Source organism: Salvelinus sp. IW2-2015, linkage group LG9 (genome assembly GCF_002910315.2).
Source record: "Salvelinus sp. IW2-2015 linkage group LG9, ASM291031v2, whole genome shotgun sequence".
Lineage (NCBI taxonomy): Eukaryota > Metazoa > Chordata > Actinopteri > Salmoniformes > Salmonidae > Salvelinus > Salvelinus sp. IW2-2015.
The window spans coordinates 5845424-5864989 of NC_036849.1; the positions used below are offsets into that span (position 1 = coordinate 5845424).

Below are 19566 nucleotides of genomic sequence, written 5' to 3' on the forward strand. Positions count from 1 at the left end.
TACTATATCACAGGGTCAATATGCTGAGCTGCAGGTGGACAGAATCCACTGTGTGATGCTGGTCACTGTTCCTTAATGCCGCTTAAGCCATGGAGGGATGTCTCTTTCACACACACACACACACACACACACACACACACACCATGAGCCAAGGCCTTAACTTGGTGGGGAAATTTTCCCCCAGAAAACCTTGCCACATTGGCGTTCAGAAAGAAAATGTGTTTTGTTGCTTAGGAACAGTTTGCCTTCCGTCTCTGCGGGTGGTCTCCTTGTGAATATCATTATGTGCCCCTCGAGTCGGGAGGACGACACATTTTTCTTTTCTGCCAATATTTATTGTCTGCTCCACTCACTGTCGGGAGGTCTGGAAAATGCTTTCATTGATTAAAGGGGGTGCTAGGCAGGCGAAGTCTGTGAGAGACGTCACCTACCTTTAACATAATTTGTCAACATTATATTTCTAGAGGACAGCTTCAAGCTTACAGACAATATTGTTTTGTTTTGCTTTATGGGGACATCTGCAAAGACAATCTATTTGCTAAATAATACAAAAACACAACTATATTACTTAATTGTTCTTATTCTCAGCTTTGTATTTGTATCCGTCTCGAGTTATTTTGAGTGTTTTGTCCTTTAGATGAGTATAAATGAGCCACCCTCTAAATAAGTGGCACCTGAACATTTCCTACACACACCCTTCCCTGTGAAAACATGCTTGACTTTGAAATATCCTCAGTAGCTTACATTTATATCCCAAGTGTGAAAACTCTCACCTTACATGATCAACACACACACAGCAGAGGCACTGCTCTTCTGCTCCAAACATCCTCCTCTGACAAAGCCAAGAAGCTGCTCTCTCTCATTAGTGTGTGAGGACAGCATAGCAAGCCCAGAGTGAGAGCTTCCTCCTTCTTTCTCCCTCTGAAGTTAGATTCTGCCTATTGTAATGGCAAGGCAGATTCATTAATATGCCACTGATAAGTACCAAGGAAATTATTTGGAGGAGGAGGAGGAAAAAGAGAGGGAAAGTGGTGGGGCGACGGGACAATCACTCTCCCTCTTCCGGCTGGGCCATGCCAGCTTTCGGAAGTAGATGACAGGCGCTGACAGAGGGAGGGGGTGCGTTCAGGCGGGGCGGGGAAAGAGGGGGCACAGTGAGCGCCTAGAGGACGCCGCAAGGGGCGGAACGGCCCCCACCGCGCCCCGGCCTCACAACGGATCGACAGAGGGATTGTGTTGACAGGGGGAAAGAGGAGAGAAGGAGAAGCAGACACATTTACAGCAGGGACGGAAATTCATCAAACTAGGGGAACACCTCCAAGAGCCACGCTGCAACAGCAGGCTCTGTTGAGCTCTGTCTGTGTGTTTCTGTGTGTTGCTCTCATTCCTATTGGAAAGTCAGGGCTATTTCTCCGTGATGGATGGGAGAGTTGAGGTGGTCTTCGTTAGAGTATTGCTCATTAGTAATGTATGCTACTGTCCTGTCTAATTGCTTACCCATAATTGTCAGTGTAGGAGAAATGATCAAACTCCCTCTGACCTATTCTCCACATCGGTGATGCAGATTTCCCCTGCGCTGCACCTTTACTACTTTGATATGTCTAAAAGTGGATATTAAGTGGGTCATTAACATGTGTCCAGCACCTGTTACGGTAACAATGTTTAATCACAAACTAAAAGTTGCTTTCGTAAAAAATGTGTTCAGCACTTCTAAGCTCAACCACACAAGTAGTTAATTATTCATTTTTCCCCCCAGTTTTCATATGTGTGTGATTAAACAAAACAAATAGGTTGAATGAAGTGCTAATAGTGCTGACCTTGTGCTGTTTCTCACTGCTTTCCCCAAATGTGATAAAGGGTGTAGGTGTTTCACTCATGTGCAGCAGCCGTAGAGGACCCAGCCCTACTCCCACTGTCGGTGCATCTGCTTCTGTCTCTCCTCGTCTCGCTGCCATCAGGTTTCATACCTAGTTGATTCCAGGATTGTGGAGGCACCGCTGGGATGGGGCCTGGCTAGAGGCTTGGAGCTAGGGTAGGACCTGGCTATGGCTGACCTGGCTCAGGTAGGGGCTGGCTGGGGCTTGGAGGTTGGGAGGGAGCCATGGCCATGGTTGTGGTGGGTGCTGCCGATGGTGGAGATGGAAGCCTTTGTTAAAACATCAGGTGGAGTGTGGGGGTTTGGGCACAGTGGACTAAGGGGGGCAGGGGTGCTCCATGCTGCTCTGTCAATCTGCTTCTAACTCTACCACATCACCCTCTCTCTACACAAACACATAGTCACAGACACACCCCTGCCCGAGCTGAAAGGAAGGAGGGGGTGTGAGAGGCCACCAGGAGAAGGGACTGGCCGGCAGGGGTGTTTGGGTGGTTATCCAGGCAGTGTGAAACCCAATTCACACCCAAGGACAAAGAGGGAGAGATCATCCCCTGTTAAATACACCTGTCTACCCTCATCTGTCAATCAGCAGATCTTTAATAAACATGGATTTAGAGGAGAGGAGAGAAATAGGTTACGTCCCAAACGGCAACTTATTCCCTATGTAGTGCACTACTTTTGACCAGGGCCTCAAGGGGCCATTTGGGACGCAGACATAGACATGAGAGAAAACAGGGGGAAATGGGTTTTTGTATTGGTATTTATTTGATATTTAACAAAAAGTGCACAAAGTTGTATAACTGTTATAGCCACAAAAAGCACAAATCCATCAGAATCACTACAAACTTCAATCCCTGTATGATTCAAAGTGGAAATGGTGTCCAGTAAGTACCGTAAGTACTATGTATTAGCCTATACATTAACAGAGTGGTTATGCAGAGAAGCATTTTGCCCACGCTCTCATTTTCATGATGCTTATGTCAAAATCAAGCTGCAATTCTGTCATTCCTTTTTTACTGCAGAGACAAAAAAAAATATCCGTGTGACAAATATACACTTTTTGGAAGTGTGACAAATACACAGCAACAACGAGATGACATCATCATACGTATATAAAATCCTAGATAGAGAAATTAAGTCATATAATACAACATTAAAATCGTACTGTTCCCTGTTGATGTGAAGCATTTTGATCCCTTGTTCCCTCTTCTGGTAAAATAGTTTTACCAGAAGCTCCAAGCCAATGATTGAAATGTTCATATCTGTTTAGAACTACATCAAGTTCCTGAACATGAATCCTAAAAATACCAGGGTACAAACTGATTATGTGAAAACTCATAAAAGAAGCAAGACAGCGCAATAAAAACAAAAGGTAAACTGTTGTGGCTAAGACTGTGTGACATACCTGAGGCTGTCCATGTGTGAATGTAAGTTAGCAGAGTTCAGTTCAGTTGTGGCTGTCATGCAGATGATGCTGTGGAACATAAGTAACAACCAGACACAAAAGTGCTCCCCTGAACATTAGTCATGACACACACACAGGGCTTTAGTCCGCATCACACTCCGGGGACATTAAACGAGGGAGACGGGGGGAGGAAGAGGAGAACGAGGCGGAGAACAGAGAGAACAGCTCTCTTCATTTCTAGGTGATTCACGTTTTGAGTGGGCTTGCAATATTGCTTCATGGAAAGTGTGTGAGCCTAGGCAGGAGCAATACCCTGGGCGGCTGGGGCTACATCCAAAATGTCACCCTATTCCCTACCTAGTGCACTACTTTTGACCAAAGTCCATTGGTCCGTGTCAAAAGTAGTGTACTACATAAGGAATAGGGGTGCTATTTGGGACAAACCCCTAAGTTTCATTAGGGAGCAGAGCTCCGGCTTTATTACCCAGATTTTGAGTTTTATGGTTATCATTATTTGCCATAGAATTATTATTCGAATAGATCTGCTAGTCAACTGTTTGGGATGGACATTAGGACAGGACGTCTGTGTGTGTGTGCGTGAGAGAGAGTGAGAGAGAGAAAGTGTGCGTCTGCGTGCACGTGTGCGTATCCGTTTCAGTCATGTTGTGGGGTTGTCAGCAGGTCTCAGAGGAGTCGGGCCACGGCAGCTCTGTTTCCGTGGCGATGCGGTAACGTGCAGCGTTCCCCGTGCAGAGCTCACTGATCTCTCTCAGTAGACTCTTCTGGGTCTCCATCAGAAAGTCCTCCTGGAAATGACAAACAGTCAAAGACACTGAGTACAGTAGAGTACAGTAGGGAGGACCACAGGATGCATATTTCATCTCCTACAGCACTGTCTTTCCATCTCGTCTTATTCTTATTTATTTATCTATTCCTTTGTGTTTCTTTGAGTTCTATATGATAGAGGGGAACTCATGAGTAAGTAGGGGAACAAACACACAGATGCTTCTTGCTGCCATGTTGTGTTTAGAGAGAGAGAGAGCGAGAGAGAAAGAGAGAGAAAGAAAGAGAGAGAGCGAGAGAGATCTGACGCGTAGCGAGCTGGCTGGAGGACAGCATTAGAGATGCTGTTTCCTCCTCATAAATTATCGGCGTGACGACCAGGCCCTCCAGCGCACCAGTGTGATTCTTTCAGCGTTGGGGACCGAACCCTGCGTAGACCCGCTGTCATCCCACAGTGACTACCCACCCACACTCAACCGCAGCCCGAGCAAAACCCACACCAACCCAACCCATGTCCAGGCCCATGTGTTACTGTGAAGCAGAGGCAGCAGCATGGGTCTCCTTCTCCCTCCTCCTCCTCCTTCCCACTGCGCGGCCGGGCCGGTCTGCAGCAGAGCAGTTAATAAAGAGATTGATTATCAGGCTGTCAGGAAGTGACAGTTGGACAGGGCGTCTCGGCGTGAGTGACAGAGGGCACGCTCGCCGCACAGCAGCCAGGAGAGGAGGCACAGGCACCACACCGCCTTCCGCTCTACCCGCTCCAACCGCCCCGTGCCACCCACACCCCCGGCACCCAACCCGACACCCCGCTTCAAGCCGTGCCAACACTGCTGCCTGTCGGGGGAGAGGGAGGAGGGTGAGAGAGATGGGAGCATGCAGAGCACACTGCTCCAGCCTTCTGGAGTAGGAGAGAGAAAGACAGGGAGAGGAGGAGAGGAGAAGGAGATGAGGAGAGCAAATCAGCGGCTGGTGACTCTCACTGCCAGAGTCAGAGAGTCAGAGTTCACAGCCGCTGCCTTCTGGAGAGAGAGAAAGCACGAGAGAGAGCGCAAGAGAAGTGGGGGAGGGAGAGAGAGGGAGGGGAGAGGAGAAAGAGATGCCAGTGATGACATACTGTACTGCCGCCGAGGTCACATATGCAGACGTTGCACCACACACACACACACACACACACACACAACACAACACACACCACACACACACACACACACACACACACACACACACACACACACACACACACACACACACACACACACACAGACACACACAGGTTTTAGGTATTATCTTGAGTAACATTTACTTTACTTAAACACAGACATGCACAGCCAGCCACAGAGCGTTAGTGAAGATACTAGTGAGGAATATCCCTGGCTCGGTGATAGAAGGGGAGGTGTTGAGTGCCGAGTGCACAGCCCACACCCTAATTAATGATTTAACAGCACACAGGTACGCCCAGACAGCCAGGCAGGTGCTCTACTCGTTCACTTTGTGCTCCTCTCAGTGTCACTCCTCCCTGCACTGAAGGCTGTCTGGGTCTACACCTCTCCGCCTTCTGACTCTGTTTGAAGTTTGGGACCTGCCTGCCTGTCGGTCTGTCTGTCCAACAACAGCGCATCCCCAATCCCCAACACCGTACCCCTTTTTAATGAAATCCCAGCGACTGATAACATCAGGTGACAACAGTGGATTCATCCTTTCCAGCTGAGTTGCAGCTTGCCGCATTACCCTGTTCAAACAGTGCATTGTTCAAAGACAATTCATATATGTGTGTGTGTGTTGTGGTGTGTGTGTGTGTGGGTTGTGTGTGTGGTGTGTGTGTGTGTGTGTGTGTGTGTGTGTGTGTGTGTGTGTGTGTGTGTGTGTGTGTGTGTGTGTGTGTGTGTGTGTGAGAACCGACAGTAGTTAGTAAACGCAGAACGCTGTAGCCTATACTGTCTGTTTACTGTACAATGTGAGATGAACATGCTAGTACTACACACAATGTCACCAGAAAAAAAAATGTCCATCCGGAGAGAGGCCTGCTCCACTCCTCTCTAGTATGCTACTGCGTCTCAGTAGCATGGCAGCCGACAGCTCCTTGCTCCTCTCCCCTCTCCTCCTCTCTCTCTCTCATCACAGCGCTGCATAGCCAGAGCAGATCAGAAGCCTTCATTGTATATTTTACTCTGGGGTTGTTTTGATCTTCTTCAAGACAGAGAGCAGCTTTTTTACATCACACACACACACACACACACACACACACACACACACACACACACACACACACACACACACACACACACACACACACACACACACACACACACACACACACACACACACACACACACACACACACACACACAGCACACACACCACCACACCAACACACACACACACACACACACACACACACACACACACACACACACACACACACTTCTTGTTCTGAACACTGGAAGCATCTACCTAAGAGGGGAGACTACCTACTTATTAATAGTCATTTTTATTTGTTTTACAATACCATTGTACGATTTTATTTGGACCATGGGAAAAAGACCATCTGTATAGATTATGAATGTGGGTTCAATTGGAATACAGCCTTATACTGTGTAGCCTAGCTACCTTCTGACATACAAGGTTGACACACCGCAATAATGGCCATATGCTGTATAACGAGCATGAAACGTTTTATACAAAGGAGCAGCATGACCACCACACTGGAGCTACACCACATGCTCGCTCTCCGCCACGGGAAAACACAGAAGCCGTCACAACCATCAGACAATATGTATGACCATCACACTGACATGTTCATAAGATCATGGCGCTGTGTGTATCAAGAGTGTAATGATTTAGGATCACTGTGGCCCTGAGAAATATATATTTTCTTTGTTAGAGTACATAACATTCTTGCATTAGTATGTCATATAAAAACAGACATAACGACGTAATTGTTTAAGTAGATTCACAGGGCATCAATCTGGAATTCTGAATACAATCACAATGCCATTTTCAATACGTACTGTATGTGTGGCACATATCAGTCTCACATATCACACGTTGGTACATAAAACCACTATACGTGTTTTAGAATATTCACAATGTATAATGAATGTGATAGCAACACTAGGCCTATCCTGAATGCAATTGCAATGCAATCTTCAATGTGTCACCAGCTTTTATGCTAGGTTGTCAGTCTTCCACCACTATGTCACATGGGTGCAGGATTGTAAATACAGTGCATTCTTTAATATCCAACACTTAAATGGTGCCTCAGAGTATCAGGACTATCTATCACCCTTGCAGTTCACATGCGTAACACCTTATTTCGATAGTCCATCTGTAGGTGCTCTACAGATGGAAAAGGGATTCAAAGGGAAAAGGGATTCAAACCAGCGACCTTTCGGCCCAACACTCTTAGGCTTCTTGCTATGCTACCTGCCGCCCCTTGTCAGTTACATACCAGTAACTTATCAGTAACATGCCAACTGTATGTCTGTTGACTTTCAACATGAAAGTGTGTCTAGTCCATCTAGAGATGTTCAACAAACTATCTGTAGACTCAGTAGCATCTCAACTGTATATGTCATCATTATCAACGCCCTCCATTTGGCAAATCTGACCAAAACTCTATCCTCCTGATTCCTGTTTACAAGCAAAAAGTCAAACAGGAAGTACCAGTGACTCGCTCAATACGGAAGTGGTCCGATGAAGCGGATGCTAAGCTACAGGACTGTAGCTTAGACTGTACAGGACTGTAGCTTAGACTGTAGACTGCAAAGACTGGAATATGCTTCGGGATTCATCCGATGGCATTGAGGAATTTACCACATCAGTAACCGGCTTCATTAATGAGTGCATTGACGACGTCATCCCCACAGTGACCGTACGTACATATCCCAAACAGAAACCATGGATTACAGGCAACATCCGCACTGAGCTAAGGCTAGAGCTGCCGGGTTCAAGGAGTGGGACACTAATCCGGACGATTATAAAAAATCTCGCTATGCCCTCCGATGAACTATCAGGCAAAGTGTCAATACAGGACCAAGATCAAATTCTACTACACCGGCTCTGACACTCATCGGATGTGGAAGGGCTTGCAAATTATCACGGATTACAAAAGAAAAGCCAGCTGCGAGCTGTCCAGTGAGTTCACTGGCAAGTTCACTGAAATATTTGCAGACATTTTCAACCTCTCCCTGACCCAGTCTGTCATACCTAGGATGTTTCAAGCAGACCACCATAGTCCAGACCACCAATGCCAAGGTAACCTGTCTAAATGACTATCGCCATGTAGCACTTATATCTGTAGCCATGAAATGCTTTGAAAGGCTGATCATGGCTCATCACAGACACCCTGGACCCACGGCAATTTGCATACCGCCCCAATAGATCCAAAGATGATGCAATCTCTATTGCACTCCACACTGCTCTTTCCCACCTGGAAAAATGAACACCTACCTGAGAATGCTGTTCATTGACTACAGCTCAGTGACTACAGCTCAACACCATAGTGCCCTCCCTCAAAGCTCATCACTAAACTAAGGACCCAGGGATTAAATACCTCCCTCTGCAACTGGATCCTGGACTTCCTGACGGGCCACCCCCATGTGGTGGGGGTAGGAAAAAACACATCTGCCACGCTGACCTTTAACACGGGGGCCCATCAGGGGTGCATGCTGAGTGCCCTCCTGTACTCCCTGTTCACCCACGACTGCGTGGCCAAGCACGACTCTAACATCATCATTAAGTTTGCCGACAACGTGACGGTGGTAGGCCTTATCACCGACGACAATGAGACAGACTACATGGAGAAGGTCAGAGACCTGGCATTGTGGTGCCAGGACAACAACCTCTCCCTCAACGTCAGGATGACAAAGGAGCTGATCATGGACTACAGGAAATGAAGAGCAGAGTCGAGAGCGTTCCTCTGTGTCCCCATCACTAAGGACCTATCATGGTCCAAACACACCAACACAGTCATGAAGAGGGCACGACAACGCCTATTCCCCCTCAGGAGACTGAAAGGATTTGGCATGGGCCCTCCGATCCTTAAAAAGTTCTACTGCTGCACCATTGAGAGCATCTTGACTGGCTGCATCACCGCTTGGTATGGCAACTTCTTGGCATCCGTCTGCAAGATGCTACAGAGGGTAGTGCGTACGGTCCAGTACATCACTGGGACTGAGCTCCCTGCCATCTAGTACCTCTACACCAGGTGGTGTCAGAGGAAGGCTCTAAAAATTGTCAATGACTCTAGTCACCCAAGTCATAGACTGTTCTCTCTGCTAACGCACGGCAAGTGGTACCGAAGTGCCAAGTCTGGGAACAAAAGGCTCCTGAACAGCTTCTACCCCCAAGCCATAAAACTGCTGAAGAGTTAATCAAATGGTTACTCGGACTATTTGCATTGACCCCCCCTTTTTGTCGCACCCCACATTCTTGCACTTGCTTTATGTACACTCACTGGACTCTACCCACACACTCACACATACTACACTGACACTCCAACACACATACACACACAAAACACACATGCATATTGACGTCACACACACATAGACACAATTTCATACTCTTCACATATAATGCAGCTACTCTGTTTATTATCTATTCTGATTGCCTTGTCACTTTTACCCCTACCTACATGTATATACCTCAATTACCTCAACTACCTCATACCCCTGCACATTGAATCGGTACCGGTACAAAATACAAATACTCCTTGTATTGAGCCTTGTAATTTGTTATTTTATTGTGTTACTATTTCCTTTTTTTAAATTATTATTATTTTGAAAAAATCACGCTTTCTAACTCTCCATTGTTGGGAAAGAGCTCGTAAATTTGCATTTCACTGTCAAATCTACACCTGTTGTATTCAGCGCATGTGACAAATAAAATTTGATTTGACTTGATTTTCTGAATACTTCACAGTTCTTAATTCACGCAATAGTGAAGGTATTCTGAAAACAACCATGCATTCCATACTATAGACTTCCATACTGGCACTGTGATACAGGCATATCCACACAGCAGCAGTGTGTGTCTACACACAACAATGCCATCCATCCCCCCCTCACCCGCTTGAATGGGCTTATCCTGTCTCTCTCATCCCAGTAAACACTCTTTTTGCACTCGATTGGTCGTCGGAGAGATCAATAGCCTCAGACAGAGTGAGTAGAACACCAGGGTAGGGATGGGGATGTCTCGTTGGGTTTATTTTTTCCTCTCTCCTTAAACCGACACAGAGCACGAGAGACCATTTCACACCCCGACAAAAAAAAGGAGAGATGAAAAAAGGAAAGGAGGAGGATAGGAGGAGCGGACAGCATTTCACATCCACCCAAAAAAGAAAGAGACAAGAGGAGACGAGGAGGAGGAGGAAAAAGAGAGAGAGCTACACAGCGAGCTTGAGAAGGAAGGCAACACAGATGGACAAGTGCTTTTTACGGCTGAAGCTTCTGCTGGCGCGGTGCCACGGGCACAGACTCCCTTTGTTTGCCAGGCTACTAAACTAATAGACATAAAGGCAGGTTCCTGCTGGCCTGGAATTATAAAGTCATTAAGGAATCCAAATACACACACACACATATATATGTACAGACACAGACATGCACAAGTGTGCACGCACACACACACACACACGCACGCACGCACGCACGCACGCACGCACGCACGCACACACACACACACACACACACACGCGCACGCACGCACGCACACACACACACACACACACACACACACACACACACACACACACACACACACACACACACACACACACACACCAAGAGAGGGGACGAGCTGACTAGGCCATACCTCTGGTGCAGTTTAGGCTAAGGTAACGTGTGTGTGTGTAAGGTTGGAGGCCTTGAGTGACTTCACTGTGAGCGTCAAACACACAAACAGACACACACTCATAACTGAAGAGGAGCTGACACACAAACCGCTCCTCTGCATCACAATACAAAACAAACTTTTTTCAAAAATACACCACCTCCACCTCCTCACACTCCACAAATATGTATTTTATTTGCCAAAAACTGTTACTTTTGTTCCTCTGTAATCACAGTACTACATTGTCAAACAACGACTGTGTGTCATTCTTCACTATGGGTATTGTTCCCCTCCTTACATGTCTGCCTCGCCACAAAAGGATCCTCCGCGGGCTTTTGTCCCTGGTGTAATCTCAATATTATTTAAGATGGCCAGCGCACAATGGCAGCGAGAACAGGAGCCGCTTAAGCCCCTCTCCCTGAACAGTGGTCTTGGCAACTAAACTAACTCATTTGTTAGCTGTGCATTCCCTCAGACAGACCCGTAAATGGAGGCACCATCCAATTATTACAGGGGATGAACAAGAGCTGCTGCTGCTGCTGTAGGCTGGCCACACCACAATCTATAACCCCACATGGAAAACCTTACACATGGACTGATTCAATCCCCAACTTAGTCGGCTGCAGAAAGAGACCCTGCATTCCCAGACATTCTGGAATGTACTGTAAATATATTCTGGAATTTGTCTTTAGAATATGGAAGTGGAATGGGATAGAATAGTTGATTATCATCATGTTGATATATCGTAAATGTGAAGTTTGGGTGTCATCTGACAATGAGACCCAGACGTGCCCAGAGAGAGTTACTCTCTGGGCATGGATCTTAATTTGATCACTCTTTTGTTGCAGAGAATTTCCCTACACTACAGGAAATGCAAACTTGTAGTGTATGAGTTTAAAAAGGCTACTAAAGTTTGTAATTTCCACTTTGTAATTTCAGACTTGATTTTCCCTAATGAAAAATGTATCAACCCCTACAAAACCGTCCATTAATTATAATCCACACAATAATTAACATTCCCTGTTGCTGCAGGATTATTTTCCTGCTGAAGCTAGCTGGCTGAAATTAGGATCCTACATCTGTATGTACTAGTAAACAGGCACAGGTCATGAGGTAGAAAATACCCCAATTCTCATGGACTCTAAATACGACTAACAACCTGTGCCTGTCTTTAGATCAAGAGTTGTACTATTAAAAGCAGAGTATTTATAAGACTGGAAACCTCAGAAGCCTTACATACTCCATTCCATCTCTAGAAACTCAGAATGTATTCTCACTATAATAAACATGTGTGGATCTAGCGCTTGTTCTTCTCTTTCTTTATACAAAGACGAACGCGTGTGTTTTCAAACAAGGATGCGGAGAGGCGAAATTTCAAAGGCGAAACTTGAGAGGGAAGGCTGCGCATTTACAATATTAATACATTACATTACATTACATACTACAGTATGCATATTTTTGCATTTGTGTATGCATGTGTGTGTGTGGCATGTGTTTGTGGGTGTGTGGGTGAGAATGAGACTATGAAGAGAATCACTGATGAAAAAAGGCTACTTTGGAAATTCTATGATAATTGGCTTCTTAAAAGGAGCTCATTTTTAACTATGTCACTGCGACTGCTGCATGACAATTAATCTGTTTGCCACTGCTTCCTTGGCATCTGTGCCAATTACTTTATATGCTAATATATGTAAATGACTAAACATTTCAGATGCCAGTTACAAGTATATGCAAGTAGTGTATTGTATTTTATTTAAAGTAATATTCTTAAAGCAGATCAACAAAGCAAGTGCTTTACATTTCGAGGCGTATATATTGTTTTTTTTCTGTGGCATTTTTCCTAGGATGTGGCGGTATTGGGTACACTGAAATAATGCAATATAAACACTTCTGTTTAACATTTACTCTCCAACTAAAACAAATATTCACAATAATGATAATTTACACCATAACTATTTTCTGCACAGTAAAATAAACTGTTAAAATGAAAAGTTTCAGTATATAAAATTCAAACGTTTAATAGCAGAACATTTCAGAGGCAATGAAAATATTTTTCACAATGCATGATTAAGTTAAGACAGTAGTTTCTCTACCAAGCCGATTATTTATTTAAATAAATAAACTTCTCCATCAAACCATGTTTACTCATCAAACCGGATGTATTCTACCTTCTTCTGCCCTATCTCAGCGTTAGGCGTATTAGAAGACAAAGCTGTGGAATTGCTCTTTTATTCTCTCTAAAGGCGACTAATGTTGTCGATATGTAAATGTTAATGAATGCACTTTAAGCATCTTACAATGCCCTTTTTCTCTTCACATAAATTGCTATAATTATCAGTGCATTTCGTTTTTCCTCTCCTGGTCTCTCTGGGGCAGTTACATCAATAGAGTGTTGTTCTACTGTCCTACAGTATCTCTGTCTACTGTAGTACTGTATACCAGGTAGACTGGCTGCCTCTGTCTACTTCTCTTCTATAAAACTCAACTGAAGATGTCACTATTGTATACAAAATGGATACTCAGGAGAACCACAGAGAGAGAGAGAGAGACAGAGAGAAAAAAAGAGAGAACGAGAAAATAGAGAGAGAGAGAGAGAGAGAGACACTACTTGGGGGGAAAAATGTTTGCATGTTCATCTTTACGAGGACAATACGAAGCTGGATGTTTGAAGCATATTTTACATTTAAAACAACTCTGCTCTGCCTGAACTTTGAATGTCTGGAAATCCACTACATTTACCAAATCAAGCTTGTACTTTCCTTGTTAAACATGTCCAGGTAATAATTTGCACACTTAACAATCTGTATTTCACAACTTATTAGGCCTTTCATTCAATAGAACACAGTGGACCAATTGTAAAAGATTCTATGCTCAAACACCTGAGTGAAATACCTGAATCTCTGAGGTAGCAGATCCGATTGTGGTTACAGTGTGTACTGTACAGTATTTACAATGCATCTCCCCCCGTAGAAATAAGGAGGTAAAAACAGAGTGAATTCTACTGCCAGCCTATTCATTATAGCAATTAGGAAAAGGATTTGTTGGGTTGAATTCTCACACTTATGTTTAACTTCAGCATGCATTGTTGTAAATGGACCCGTAAGTAAGCATTTCACTGTTAGTCTCCACCTGTAGTCCACGAATCATGTGACAAATAACATTTGATTTGATTGTAGTGGTTTCCTTCCGGGCATTATATAATTATAACATCAGCAGATTAGGGGAAGTCATGATGCAATAATTATATTGTGAGGATTTTTCTATTTGGAAAGAAGCAGAGGGATGGATAAATAGAGAGAAATAGTCACGGCGATAAAAAAGAAGAGAATGAATGTGAATAGATTTAAAACACATATACATTTGCGTACACACGGACACCTCGACCAGAGTTTCCATAGTGTTATGAGAGCAACACCTCTCTCCTAATTTAGCGACCTTCGTCCTCCTTCCTGTCTTCCTCCGCCTCCCTCTCTCTGTCTGTCTTGGTGAGCTCCTGCACGTGTCCCTCTCTACATGTGTCACCATTGTGAGTTTTTATCTGTTCTTTAACAGCGGCGCTCACACTCCTACCTGTCATTAGGGAGGGGCGGACACAAGGTTTAAGAAGGTCTTGATGAACACATTATCACAGAGCGCGTGCGTGTCTGTTTGTGCGCGGGCGTGTGTGCGTACGTGTTTGTGTGTGTCAAGAGGGTCTAGATTCACACAAAATGATCACAGAGCCCACCGCTGTGACCTCGGGCCGTGCTCAAGCACCACCAGCTGTAGCTACAGCTCATTTAATTGATCTCTGCAAGTTGTATTTTTTATTTTACATTTACATATCAGTGCTGTTAAAGCAAGCTCTGGGTGGGCGTGGAAGGGCTTATTCTCGATACAAAAACTATTTTTGTTTTGCTCGCTCTCCTCCTCCTCCTCCTCCTCCTCCTCCTCCTCCTCCGACTGACTGATTCCTTTGCCTTCCATCCACAACATGCCTTCACAGGTGTTTAATGAATTAGCCCAGAAATCATAGTACCTGTTATTGTGTTTTTACAGGTGAATATGCATCCAGGCTATTTAAAACGCTTCACGTCTGTCTGTGACATTTAAAAAAATGGACTCCCTGAGGGTAAACTTTGCCAATTGCCTTCCCATTAGTTTTGTCTCTGTGTTTTAGGAGAGGGGTTGGATTACAGACTCTTCTAAAAGCCATACTGCTTAGATAAAACAGAGCACCCTGCCTCGGCTGGTCTCTTGCACTGTGACATTTTCATTAAAGGCTTAAAAATGGAGAGAGAAAAAGAGGAATTAAGTGTTGTTGTTTAAATGCCTTTGTTCATTTTTCAGGTGGTATGACAGTAGCACTAGTGTAGGGAAGATCTGAATAGGGAGAGATTGCGAACTGAGAGGTAGAGAGTGAGACTGAGAGAGAGAAACTGAGAGGGGAGAGATGAAGGGAGAGACTGAGAGGGAGAGAGTGAGACTGAGAGGTAGGAGTGAGAACGAGAGACGAGACTGAGAAGGTAGGACCTGAGAGAGAGGACGAGACTGAGAGAAGAGAAGACTGAGAGGGAGAGAACTGAGAGTGAGGGTGAAGAGGTGAGAGGAGACTGAGCTGAGAGTGAGACTGAGAGAGAGAGACTGAGAGAGAGAGAGCTGAAGGGAGAAGATGAGACTGAGAGGTAGAGAGTGAGCTGAGAGACTAGACGAGAGAGAGGAGAGAGAGAGATGAAAGGGAAGAGTGAGACTGAGAGATGAGACGAGAGAGACACTGAAGAGAGATGAGAGGGGAGTGTAGAGGTAGAACTGAGCTGAGAGGTAGAGAGTGAGACTGAGAGACTGAAGACTGGAGAGAGAGATGAGAGAGAGAGACTGAGACTGAGAGACTGAGAGAGAGAGGACTGAGAGGGGAGAGACTGAGACTGAGAGGTGAGAGTGCCTGAGAGATGAGACCGAGAGAGAGACTGAGAGGAGAGATTGAGAGGGAGAGTGAGAGGTGAGACTGAGACTGAGAGGTAGAGGGTGAGACTGAGAGCTGAGATGCGAGAGAGGACTTGCGAGAGAGAGATTGAGGGGAGAGTGAGAGGTATAGCCTGAGACTGAGAGACTGAGAGGGAGCGAGTGAGATAGAGAAATAGAGAGAGGAAGGAATGAAAAAGCAAAGCAAGAGCGAAAGAGAAAGAGACAGAGAGAGTGAAACTGCTTTCTCTCTCTCTATCGCTCGTTCTCTCTCTCTCGGCTCTCGCTCTCAGTCTCTCTCTCTTCTCTCTCTCTCTCTCTCTCTTTCCTCTCTCTCTCATCTCTCTCTCTCTCTCTCTCTCTCATCTCTCTCTCTCTCTCTCTCTCTCTCTCTCTCTTCTCTCTCTCTCCTTCAATTCAATTCATTCAATTTGCTTTTTAATTGCATGACGTAACATGTATCATATTGCAAAGCTTACTTTGGATATTTCTTCTCTCTTCTCTCCTCCTTATATCGACCCTCTATCTCGCATTCACGTCTCTTCTCTCTCTCATCTCTCTGATGACTCTCTCTGGTCTTCTCGTCTCTCATCTCTCTCTCAGTTCTTTTCCTCTTCTGTAATTACTTCTCTCTCATGTCGTATAGTCTTATTCATTTGAAACGAGTACCAACAAACCCCAATTCCATCTCCTACTCCGATTACCTTCGTGCTACTTCCTTCTCTGCTCTCCTCCTCAGAAACATTCTCATACATTGTTCTTCTTTAGGCCTTGTGCTCGATGAACTTCTCTGTCTCTCCTCAGCTCAACATTTTTTAACATCTCATTCCGGTACTCGTGCTTCCTGGAATTTGTTCTTCATTTTCGGTCTTGACACCACGCTCTCATCCGTCCCTCTCCTCTGAAATGTTCTACAGTGCAGGTCTACTGTCTACTACTCCCGGGTTCTTTGACTCTCAAGCTGACTCATGAACAACCTCCATTCTCTCGTCTATTTCTTTCTCATCTCCTCTCCTTTTTTCTTTACACTAGACCAGTGTTCTTGCTCACTCAAGATCTCTTATACCTCTCAGATCTGATTAGCTCTTTTTCGCGGCTCAGCATCCCTATTATCTTTCCTCTCAGACGGTGCTCATGCCCCCTACGGCTAATGGTCCATCCATCATTACCCTTCTCCGCTCTCACTCTGCTCCCTCAGGGAGAAGAGTGCCACCTCAGGCGACTGGAGGAGTCAGACACATCCCTCTCTACTGGGACGACACTCGTGGCCCAGAGAATCCCTCCGATTATTCTACCCAGTGTCGTGTTTGGCAGTTCGACCTACGAGTTAAACTGAGGGAGTGCAGATTTGGCTATGGATAATTTGGCGCACCATTTGATCCACATCCCTCCGCAGGGATTAGCACTTCTCAAAACTCTTTCTACCTATTCTCTTTCTGTTCGTATCCTTCGCTTCTCTCCTCTGTTCTCCTCTTTTCTCTTTCTCCTCTTCCTACTTCTTCTCTCTCACTCTCTTCTCCTCTCTTTCTCTCTCTCTCTCTCTCTCTATCTGGCTCACTACTACTGTCATACCACCTAAAAGCTACAAACATTTAACCAACACTTAATTCCTCTTTTTTCTCTCCCTTTTAGCCTTTAATGAAAATGTCCATGATGACCAGCCGAGGCAGGTCTCTGTTTTATCTAAGCAGTATGGCTTTAGAAGAGTCTGTTAATCCAACCCCTCTCCTAACACAGCAGGGCACTAATGGGAAGGCAATGGCAAAGTTACCCTCAGGAGTCCATTTTTTTAAATGTCACAGACAACGTGAAAGCGTTTTAATAGCCTGGATGCATATTCCACTGTAAAAACACAATAACAGTACTATGATTTCTGGGCTAATTCATTAAACACCTGGGTGAAGGCATTGTTGGATGGAAGGAAAGGAATCAGTCAGGAGGAGGAGAGGAGGAAGGAGGAGGAGGAGGAGAGCGAGGCAAAACAAAATAGTTTTGTATCGAGATAAGCCCTTCACGCCACCCAGAGCTTGCTTTAACAGCACTGATATGTAATGTAAATAAAAAATACAACTTGCAGAGATCAATTAATGAGCTGTAGCTACAGCTGGTGGTGCTTGAGCACGGCCCGAAGGTCACAAGCGGTGGGCTCTGTGATCATTTTGTGTGAATAGACCCTCTGACAACACAAACACGTACGCACCACAGCCGCGCACAAAACAGACCGCACGCTCTGTGAATATTGTTATTCAGAGACCTTTTAAACCTTGGTGTCGCCTCCTAATGACAGGTAGAGTGTGAGCGCCGCTGTTAAAGACAGATGAAAAACTCACAATGGTGACACATGTAGAGAGGGACACTGCAGGAGCTCACCAAGACAGACAGAGAGAGGGAGGGCGGGAGAGAAGGAGGAGACGAAGGTCGCTAAATTAGGAAGAGGTGTTGAGCAGAAATCACAACCTCTGCATCATCAGACAGTTGCTTTGTGAAAGTGACTACTACCCAACGCGACTTTGTTACAGCGCTTCTACATGAAAAATTCACCCGCGTGACATATGATTGCACGTCCAATATATTTAATGGTTGTAACTTTTTATGTTCAGCGTTCTTAAAATATGTCTATAGCATGGTACGCGCAGCACATGTTCTCTAGATTTCTTAGCACGCATTTTGTCAGTAAGGAGAGGAAGCAGATTTGGTGGAGAGGCTGTTTCCTCTTAGGGAACAATTGTTCTCTAAGAAACTGTTCGACTTTAAAGTCGAACTCTGACATATACGAAAGCACCTGTACTCTGTAGACAAAGGTGCCCCCTTGGTATTGCAGTCAATGAAGAAATTCACGCCTTTGACAGTTGATCGCTGCAGGGCAAGATAGCACTCTGTTAGTGAAATTTTTGCGTACTGCTATACTAAGGATAGGGAACAATTTAGCGAGTTTCAGATGGAAATGAAAAAAACACTTTTCCTTAAACAAGCTCTAAACTCGTGTTTAATGCACTCTGTTAGTGAAATTTTGCAGTAACTGCTAAACTGAGGATGGAGGAACCGAATTCAGCGAGTTTCAAGCATGAAATGAAAAAAAACACTTTTCCTTAATACAAGTTAAATCGTGGTTTAATGCACTCTGTTAGTGAAAATTTTTGGCAGTATCAACTTGAGGCATGAACCAATTTCAGCGAGTTTCAAGCATGAATGAAAAAAACACTTTTCCTTAAACAAGCTCTAAATCGTGTTAATGCACTCTGTAGTGAAATTTTTTTGCAGTACTGGCTTAACTAGAGGATAGAACCATTTTCAAGCGAGTCTTCAAAGCATGAAATTTGAAAAAAAAAACTTCTTAAACAAGCTCTAAATCGTGTTTAAGTGCACTTGTTAGTGAATTTTTTTGCAGTTACTGCTTAAACTAGAGGATGGAACAATTTCAGCGAGTTTCAAGCATAAATGAAAAAAAACACTTTTCTTAAACAAGCTCTAAATCGTGTTTATGCACTTGTTAGTGAATTTTTTGCATACTGACTTAAACTAGAGGAATAGGAACCAATTTCAGCGAGTTTCAAGCATGAAATTGAAAAAACACTTTTCTTAAACAGCTCTAAAATCGTGTTTAATGCACTCTGTTAGTGAAATTGTTTTGCATTACTGGCTTAAAACGAGCGGATAGGAACCAATTTCAGGAGTGTTTCAAGCATGAAATTGAAAAAAAACACTTTTCCTTAAACAAGCTCTAAATGTGTTT

The 19566-nt window shown here is 44.6% G+C and overlaps 1 pseudogene; it reads right to left on the bottom strand.

The window, feature by feature from the left end:
• Positions 1-3746: 3746 nt before the first annotated feature.
• LOC111968980 (protein phosphatase 1 regulatory subunit 37-like) overlaps positions 3747-19566 on the bottom strand; it is a 67087-nt pseudogene continuing 51267 nt past the window's right edge.